The following is a 9,464-nucleotide window of genomic DNA, read 5'->3' on the forward strand; positions in this document are numbered from 1 at the left end:
ATCTATGTTTGTCATACTTATAGTTAGAATAATCAGATTTTTCACACACATAAACAATATATTTTGCATAGATATGTAATCTTCAGCCACTTCAAAGAGCTGTAAAATATGGAATTTAAATAACCTAGGGTACTGTTAAAGTGAGACACGATTACTACTGGTAGCATTGATCTATTTTCCAGAGAATGTTGAACTCCAAAGACACTCAAAGCTTGCTTTCTTGTTGTCAAAACTGGCCTTTGGGCAAAGACATGCTCATGCCTCAACCTCTGACAAAATACATGGTATCTAAAAATGGACAAGCAGTTCTGTTAAGTCTTGACTGGCATTCATCTCAGAGACAAATATACCCACCTCTGTTTGCTGAGTGTTGTGGTAAAGACAAAATACACCAATATTCCCAGTTTGTCCATCTTTTTTTTTCCTTTCTGTAGTCATTAATTTTCTCATGCATACAACGTACTATTGATCTTTTCTCTTTTTCTCTTCCTGTGAGTAGATACTTCTCTTATAAGGTGGTATCCTATACAAAGGACACAGAAATAACAGAATTGATTCTCCTTTTCAATTTCCTTCTAAAGTGACTGTCTGTCATGGAACAAGAATGGGGAACACCAGAATCATAAAACTATACTTTCAAAGAAGTATGCATTTCCCTGTCATACTTACATTGTACTCATGTATGGTATATTTTTGAAGGCAGTGACATATGATGATGTGCACATCAACTTCACTAAGGAAGAGTGGGACTTACTGAATCCTTCCCAGAAGAATCTCTACAAAGATGTGATGCTGGAGACCTACAGGACCCTAACTACTATAGGTGAAAATGAATTTCTTTCATGTTTCAAAAGATGGAAACAACTTTTCCTTGGTTTATGATTTTGTTCTATAATTTGTTTTAGAGAAAGAAGAATGAGGTGAATAACACAGTCATAGTTCTTAGGTGCACTTAAGATAATAAGCTAATTGTTGCACATTCTTAAATAATATATTCTGGTTCTGTATTTTAGGATACATTTGGGAAGACCTTAACACCGAAGAGCATTGTCAATGTTCTAGAAGACATGCAAGGTAATTTTCTTGTGCAAGTTCATAACAATGTGCCTCTGATGAGTTTGTAATGTGTTCTGGAACTTTAAAACAAAAACAACAGAGTAAATAAGCACAGCTTTAAATGTATTGATGCTTATTAAGTTCTCACAGATCCATATACCTCAATTTCATGTATGTGAATTACATCTGCAAAGCATTCATTTAAGAAAAAGTCTAGGTAGCAATGCCTAAACAGATATCACCATTTGATTCATAGCACCATGAGAGCTATGTTGTAGAACTGCTGCTTCATTTGCTTCTTGCTATTCATGACAGAAAATGTATACCTATTTCAGTGATGATGAGTATAGCTGCAAAACTTTCTACTAATTCAATAGCCCATGGTAAGCCTTGTATCACTCATATACTTTTTGTGACTGTGCTAAGTTTAGTGAAATCAGATTAGTCAAGGGTCACGGGGCAGTTGTTGTGGAGAAACCTTAATTTCTATACCACAAGTCTGTGAAAGTCGAACCTTGTAGATTCATTTTGGAAATCTTTTATACACTATTCTTTATATATATATATATATATATATATATATATATATATATATATATATATATATACATATATATGATATGTCACTCTTGGCACAAGTGTATGAGCATAGGAATATGGAAAAATTTAGCATACCTCTCCTTAAGAACAATTAAGAAGATAAACAGTAGTTCCTATGTAGAATGTACATGTTTAATTTGATACAAAAATACAAAGTTAATTTATTTTCTATCATCATTGTTAATACATAAATACAAACTCCCATTACAACAAAAACAAACAAACAAACATGAGCTCTAGGTCTATGCAAATACTTCTGGGTGTCTTAGTTCACTTACCAAATATATAATGATTCACAATACAGTAAAATTATGAATGGAGTAAAGTTGGTAAAGCACTCAGTATGTGCAATTCTCTTCAAAAATGTGAAAAATATCCTAGAAAAATATAGGTATAACTATAGATGAAAAGATAAACCATTACACAATGGAATTTATCATCACAAATATTTTTCTAGATGTAAAATGACCCCTAATGAGAGAATAAAACATAATTTTAAACAAAGGTATAAAACCTTAATATTTGATTCCTTTTTACAATTTGAAAAAATGTGAAATTAATTCATAAAGCTTTGAGGTTCAACTACATTGAATGTGGTAAAGCTTTTACATGTGTAAATTATCCTTGCAGGATTGAAAGAAATCAAAGTGGAAAAAAGTTTTCAGTATATTCTCATTGTGGTAAAGTCTGGTCTTATAACTCTTATCTCCTAAGGAATGAAAAAACACATAGCGGAGGAAAATGCTGTGAAATTAAGCAACGTGATGAAGTCTTTTATTATCACAATCATTTTGAAATGCATAAAAGAACATACACTGGCGAGAAACCCTATGAATATGGTCAAGATGATAAAGACTTTCTTCTTTATGAAACTCATCAAAGTCATAAACAAACACATACTGGAGAGAAACCTCATGAATGTAATCAGTGTGGTAAGGCCTTTGCACATCTCAGTCATCTTCAATTGCATAAAAGAACACATACTGGAGAGAAACCCTATGAATGTAATGAGTGTGGTAAGGCCTTTACACAGACCATTGCTCTTCAGTACCATAAAAGAACACATACTGGAGAGAAACCTTATAAATGTAATCAATGTGGTAAGGCCTTTGCAGCTCAGAGTAATCTTCAAAATCATAAAAGAACACATATTGGAGAGAAACCCTATGAATGTAATCAGTGTGGTAAGGCCTTTGCAGCTCAGAGTAATCTTCATAGCCATAAAAGAACACATAGTGGAGGGAAACACTATGAATGTAATCACTGTGGTAAGGCCTTTGCACATCACAGTGATTTTCAAAGGCATAAAAGAACACATACTGGAGAGAAACCTTATGAATGTAATCATTGTGTTAAGACCTTTGCACACCACAGTAATCTTCACAGCCATAAAAAAACACATACTGGAGAGAAACCCTATGAATGTATCAGTGTGGTAAGGCCTTTGCACGACACCATTGTCTTCAATCGCATAAAAGAACACATACTGGAGAGAGACCCTATGAATGTATTCAGTGTGGTAAGGCCTTTGCACACCACGGTCATCTTCAAAGGCATAAAAGATCACATACTGGAGAGAAACCCTATGAATGTAATCAGTGTGGTAAGGCCTTTGCACAACACAGTCATCTTCAATTGCATAAAAGAACACATACTGGAGAGAAACCCTATGAATGTAATCATTGCGGTAAGGCCTTTGCACGACATAATCATCTTAAATTGCATAAAAGAAAACTTACTGGAGAGAAACAGTATGAATGTAATCAGTGTGGGAAGGCCTTTGCACACCACAGTAATCTTCAATTGCATAAAAGAACACATACTGGAGAGAAACCCTATGAATGTAATCACTGTTGTAAAGCCTTTGCTCAACAGGGTACTCTTCAAATACATGAAAGAACACATACTGGAGAAAAACCATATGAATGTGATCAGTGTTGTAAAGCCTTTGCACGACACCATTGTCTTCAATCGCATAAAAGAACACATACTGGAGAGAAACCCTATGAATGTAATCAGTGTGGTAAGGCCTTTTCATATCTCAGTGATCTTCAAAGGCAGAAAAGAACACATACTGGAGAGAAACCCTATGAATGTAATCATTGTGGCAAGGCCTTTGTACAAAACAGACATCTTCAAAGCCCTAAAAGATCACATACTGGAGAGAAACCCTATGAATCTAATCAGTGTGGTAAGGCCTTTGCACAACACAGTCATCTTCAATTGCATAAAAGAACACATACTGGAGAGAAACCCTATGAATGTAATCAGTGTGGTAAGGCCTTTGCTCAACATGGTGCTCTTCAAATACATAAAAGAACACATCCTGGAGAGAAACCCTATGAATGTATTCAGTGTGGTAAGGACTTTGCAGACCATAGGAATCTTCAAAGGCATAAAAGAACACATACTGGGGAGAAATCCTATGAATGTAATCAGTGTGGCAAGGCCTTTGCTCAATGTGGTGCTCTTCAAATGCATAGAAGGACACATACTGGAGAGAAACCCTATGAATGATATCAGTGTGATAAGGCCTTTGCCAACCCCTGTACTCTTAAAAGGCTTAAAATATAACATACTCTAGAGATACCTGTGAAAGAAATGTAAATTCTTTTTCACAATAGTCTCCAAATATATAATATGAGCCCTTCTGTAGAGAAACCCTGAAGTTAATTTGTGTATTTTTCAAAAACATGAGAAAAAAAATCATACTGTAGTGAAACTCTATAAATTAATTCAGTGTCATAATGTTTTGTGCTTCTCAGAAGAGTAAGACTTTGTGTGTAGTCATCTGAGAAAGCTTGTGCATATTATAATCTTTTGGGGGCTTATTTTAAATTGTTCTTTCAGATGTTAAACCACCTACAGTCAGTTAACCAAAATCAGTTATTGTGTAGAAAATGTTTGATAATGTTAACAATTTGTTTATGCATCATTATAGCTCTCTTTAGTTTAGTTTGAACCAGCAAAGTAATGGATAAAACCTTATTGGTTATAGGAAGGGTATTCCAACTTTGGTCTTCAAACCAGAGCCAAAGAAAAGAACTTTGTCTCTGAATCTAGAACAAGATAACAAAACAACATCTTCCTGGAAACAGCCAAAACATTAAAGGCCCAGTGAAAGAAACACAATTTGGCTCTCAAACCAGAACCATGAAATCCTAAAAGTTTCAACAATATTTTTAAGCTCAAAGGATACAATTAACTGAAATATGAGAGGCATTAAGAGTCAAATCTCTCATACGTTTACTTGTATGTTTTGTTTATAAATATATTTAGGCCGTGCGTTGGTGGCACACGCCTTTAATCCCAGCACTCTGGAGGCAGAGGCAGGCCGATTTCTGTGAGTTTGAGGCCTTCCTGGCCTACAAAGGGAGTTCCAGGACAGGCTCCAAAGCTACAGAGAAACCCTGTCTCGAAAAAACAGAAAACAAAAAACAAAAAGAAAGTATCCTTAGAACTTGCGGGTATTATTATGGTTATCAGAAGATTGGGAGTGGTCATCAGGAAGGTACATAGAAGGTGGTTACAATAAATATTTACTGAAAAAGAAAGATGGCTTGAAGTAATAAATGATGGAAACATCACCCTTAACAGGAGCTGCAAATAATATAAAATATTATGGAATTACCAACTAAAGAAGTGAAAGGACTGTAGAAAAAGAATATTAAATCTTTGAAGAATGCACCAGAGAATGGGAAGTTGTCCCTTGCCCTTGTTAGGTAGAAATCAACATAGCAATCTTCAGTCTCACTACCAATCCCATGTAAATATCAAAAAAATTCTTCACAGATCTCAAAATAAAAACATTCAACTTCATATAGAAAAGCCATAAAAATCCAGGATAGCCAAAACAATCCTATATAAAAAATAATTTCGGGAGGCACCACATTCCCTGACTTCTTCAGATGACTACAGAGCTACAGTACTGAAGAGAGCCTGGTGTTGGCACAAAAACAGATAGGGAGGACTAATTGAAATGATTCTAAGACCCAGATTTCAATCCACTCTCCTACTTCACCTGATTTTTGACAAAGCACCAAAAAATATAAAATGGAGAAAACATATTTAACAAATGGTGATGGCTTAACTGAATATCAGTGTGGGTAAGAATGAAAGAAGATCCACATATATCATCATGAACAAAACTCAAATCCAATGGACCAAAGACTACAACATAAAGACAAACACACTGAACTACATAAAACAGAATGTTGGAAGTACACTTGAACACATTGGTAAAGAGGACCACTTTCTAATTATAACCCCAGGCATCTCAGACACTGAGAAAAATAATAAATGAGAACTCCTGAAGCAGACGTATCTGAAAAATAAAGGATATGATCAACAATACAAAAAAGGCAGCCTGTAGTATGAGAAAAGATATTCATGTACCCCACATTGGACAGAAGACTGATCTTCAAAACATATAAAGAACTTAAATAATTGGTCATCAAATAAAAAAATGGAATACTCCAATAAAAAATGGAGTACAGACCTAAATAAAAAACTTTTAACATATGAATCTAAAATGACTGAGAGACACTTAAGGAAATTTCCAAACACCTTAGTCATTAGAGAAATGAAAATTAAAACAAATCTGAGATTCCCTCTTATATCTGTAACAATAGGAAAGATCAAAACACTGATGACAACTTAAACTGGAGAGGGTTACAAACTGAGTCAGCTACTTTGGATATCAGTATGGTTATTCCATAGAAAATTAGAAAGCCACCTGCCTGGTTGTGAGGCATGGCTTTAATCCCTGCACTTGGGAGGCAGAGATAGATCTCTGTGACTTCAAGACAAACCTGGTCTACAAGAGCTAGTTCCAGGACAGGCTCCAAAACTAAAGGGAAACTGTGTCTTTGAAAACCAAAAATTAAAAAAAGAATGAATGAAAATTAGGAAACAACTTATCTTAAAACCCAGCCATGCCCTTTGGATATGTACCCAATGGATGCTCAATCATACCACAAGGACAAATGCTCAACTGTGTTCACAGCAACATTTTTTTTTGTCAGAACCAGAACCTGAAAACAACCTCTCCACTGAAGAATGGACAAAGAAATTGTGGTATATTTACACAATGGAGTACTACACAGTGGATAAAAACAATTACATCTTGAAATTTATGTGCAAATTTATGGATCTAGAAAACATCATAAAAGAGTGAGTTAACCCAGAACCAGAAAAGAAATAATATGTACTCACTTCTAAGTGGCTTTTAGATATAAAACAGAGGACAGTCAGCCTACAATTCACAATGCCCAGGACATATACAACAAAGAAGAAACAGAGGCATACATAAATCTATTCTATATAGGACATAGAGAAAGACAAGATCTTAGTAAATTTGGAACATGAGAATCATGGGAGAAGAGGAGGGCGGAGGAAGGAAGAGTAGTGGATAAATATGTAGTTGAATAAAAAACAATTTAAAAAGTCCTTGATACACAGCTGTTCGTAAATGAATTATACAAAGTGATAGTAGAAAATGAATAGCTGAAATATGGAACTTTGCTTAATTTTGTAGCTGAATAAAATACTTCCTCTTGCTAAGGCAGACTGATTTATGATATTTAATTAAAAACAATCCACACTTTTTCCAAAAGAAAATTAAAGATTTGTACCATATCTCCCCATCTTCCCAAACCTATATTCACACATACAAACACATGAGACAGAAGTGCTTGATTTTACTTAATATAGATGCATTCATTCTAAGTTCACAATGTAACACTGAGTTCATATTTTAATGATGAATTTTGAAGGCTGTACAAGTCAGAGTGACAAGCCCTGAACTATGTGAGTACTAATTGAATCTTTGACTTTTGAAAACACCAAGTTAGAGTGTAAGAATATCTTGGGCTTTTATAGGTCAGATGAGCACCTACAGAGCAATGGATCTTATGTACAATATAGCTAGCATCCAGAATCAAGAGCTGGATTCAAGAAAGCAACCACACACTTTACAAATTCATTTATACTGTAAGAGACCATGCCCAAGTGGATTGATATCTTAAAGCTATTGAGTGAAGGAGCTCTCACAGCACCTACCCATTTAACTGAATAAGAAATTCCAAACCCTATAAAAAACTATGTACACAAGAAACAGATGTCAAAAGTAACGTTAAAATTACAATAAGCATAATCAATATTAAGGAAGGAATACATCCTAATGGCTTGATAAGCATTCTATCCTAAGGAGTCCATGTTGTAGTAGAAATGGCTTAATTAGATCATAAGAGGATGGTAAGTATGATTATCTCATCTTCAACCCCATCAAAGGCCTGAGAAGAGCAGTAATATTACTTGAGTAGGCAGGTAGTGCAGTCTAGCAGCTTCCTAAAAGTATAGTAGTTGACAGAGAAAACTGACTGAGCAATCAACCAAAGTCTCATCACAGTGTTGAAGAATAAGACTTCATATCAGAATATAAAACAGTCTTTAAACAACTATGCAGTAAAGCAGGACAATGACCTCAAAATGTAAACAATGAATAAAAATCTTGATCAGAGGTAGAGTTACATATCATAAAATTGTGTCAATAAAAATATGTTTTAAACAGAGGTAGAATCATGCATTTATACAATCTGACAAAATAGCCTTATTTAGTTGTTACAAATATTCTAAACAAAAATAGAAACATTATATATAATAAATATAATTCAAATTTGTGTCAATATACAAAAGTCTATACCAATGTAAATCCATAAATAATAGTTCACAAGTATTATATTACAAACTGTTATTATTAGTGTGAGTAAGTAATCTACCTATTATCCAATTCCATTTTCCCTCTTTTTGATATCTCTGGGTGTACATAATTTCACCCAATCATATCACCTGCCCAGCAGGTCCTAAGTTACTCCAGGGTCTTGAAGAGGCACTATCAGAAAGACATGGGAGAAAAGAGAAATGGATGCCAAGCAGTATTTTGTCAAGGCATCCATTTATTGAAGCAAGTTTCATGTCTTAAATACTCCTCAGAAAGGAGCTTGGGCAGGGGGAACTGAGGAAATGGGGAAGGGAAGGAGGGGCTCGGTAGCTAGGCAACTAAGTGGGGCAGTTTGACAGCAAACAGGGCAGTTGCAAGGTCAGTGGCTAGAACACCTACTGTTAGTGATAAGCAGCAAGCCATGAAGACACTTTGTGGTGCTTTCTAGAGCTTGAAAGCATGTAATGTTTTGGCTAACTTTAAGTTTTCTGCCTCAAGATTTTTACTTCAAGGCCCTGTGAGATGTGAGAAAGGAGAAGCCTGAAATGGCTCCTGACATATGCTCCTTTTTTTTTAACTCCTCAGCAAGACCAAAGTAAGCAGGTCTTTGACCTTTGACCACAGGTTCCCTGGCTTAGGCTATGTGAAGGGCGATCCTCGTCTCCTGACACCATGCCATGTTGAGCCGGCCTGTACGGCCTCTGTATGATGTGCTGTTCAGGGGAGGGCTCCACAATATTCCCGTCATTGGGCCTCTGTGTGAATCATCAATGAAAAAACTGCGAGGAGCTCTTTTAGGAGGGAGGGCCAGAGAGTCATGAGACATGTTTTAACTTATTTTTTTCTACCAAGGATCCTGCTCCAAGGGTTCCAGGGTTGAGGAGGTGGGTTAGTACTGGTAGAGAAGGGGTCAAATCTAAAATTCTTAACATATGTATTAAACCCAAACACTTTACAGGCTATGTCAAACTATTCCCAATATCTATAAGCAGTTACAAATATCTTTAGGTCAATTCCAGTAAGAGTACAATGACAGACATTGTTGTTATTAAATACCACCAGTTTCATTCTCTGAGCAACAGTTAAA

General features: G+C 35.4%; 1 pseudogene; it reads left to right on the forward strand.

The window, feature by feature from the left end:
• Nucleotides 1–678: 678 nt before the first annotated feature.
• LOC130866886 (zinc finger protein 431-like) lies at nt 679–4,240 on the forward strand (annotated as a pseudogene).
• The last annotated feature ends 5,224 nt before the right edge of the window (nt 4,241–9,464 follow it).

Source organism: Chionomys nivalis, chromosome 26, assembly GCF_950005125.1.
Source record: "Chionomys nivalis chromosome 26, mChiNiv1.1, whole genome shotgun sequence".
NCBI lineage: Eukaryota > Metazoa > Chordata > Mammalia > Rodentia > Cricetidae > Chionomys > Chionomys nivalis.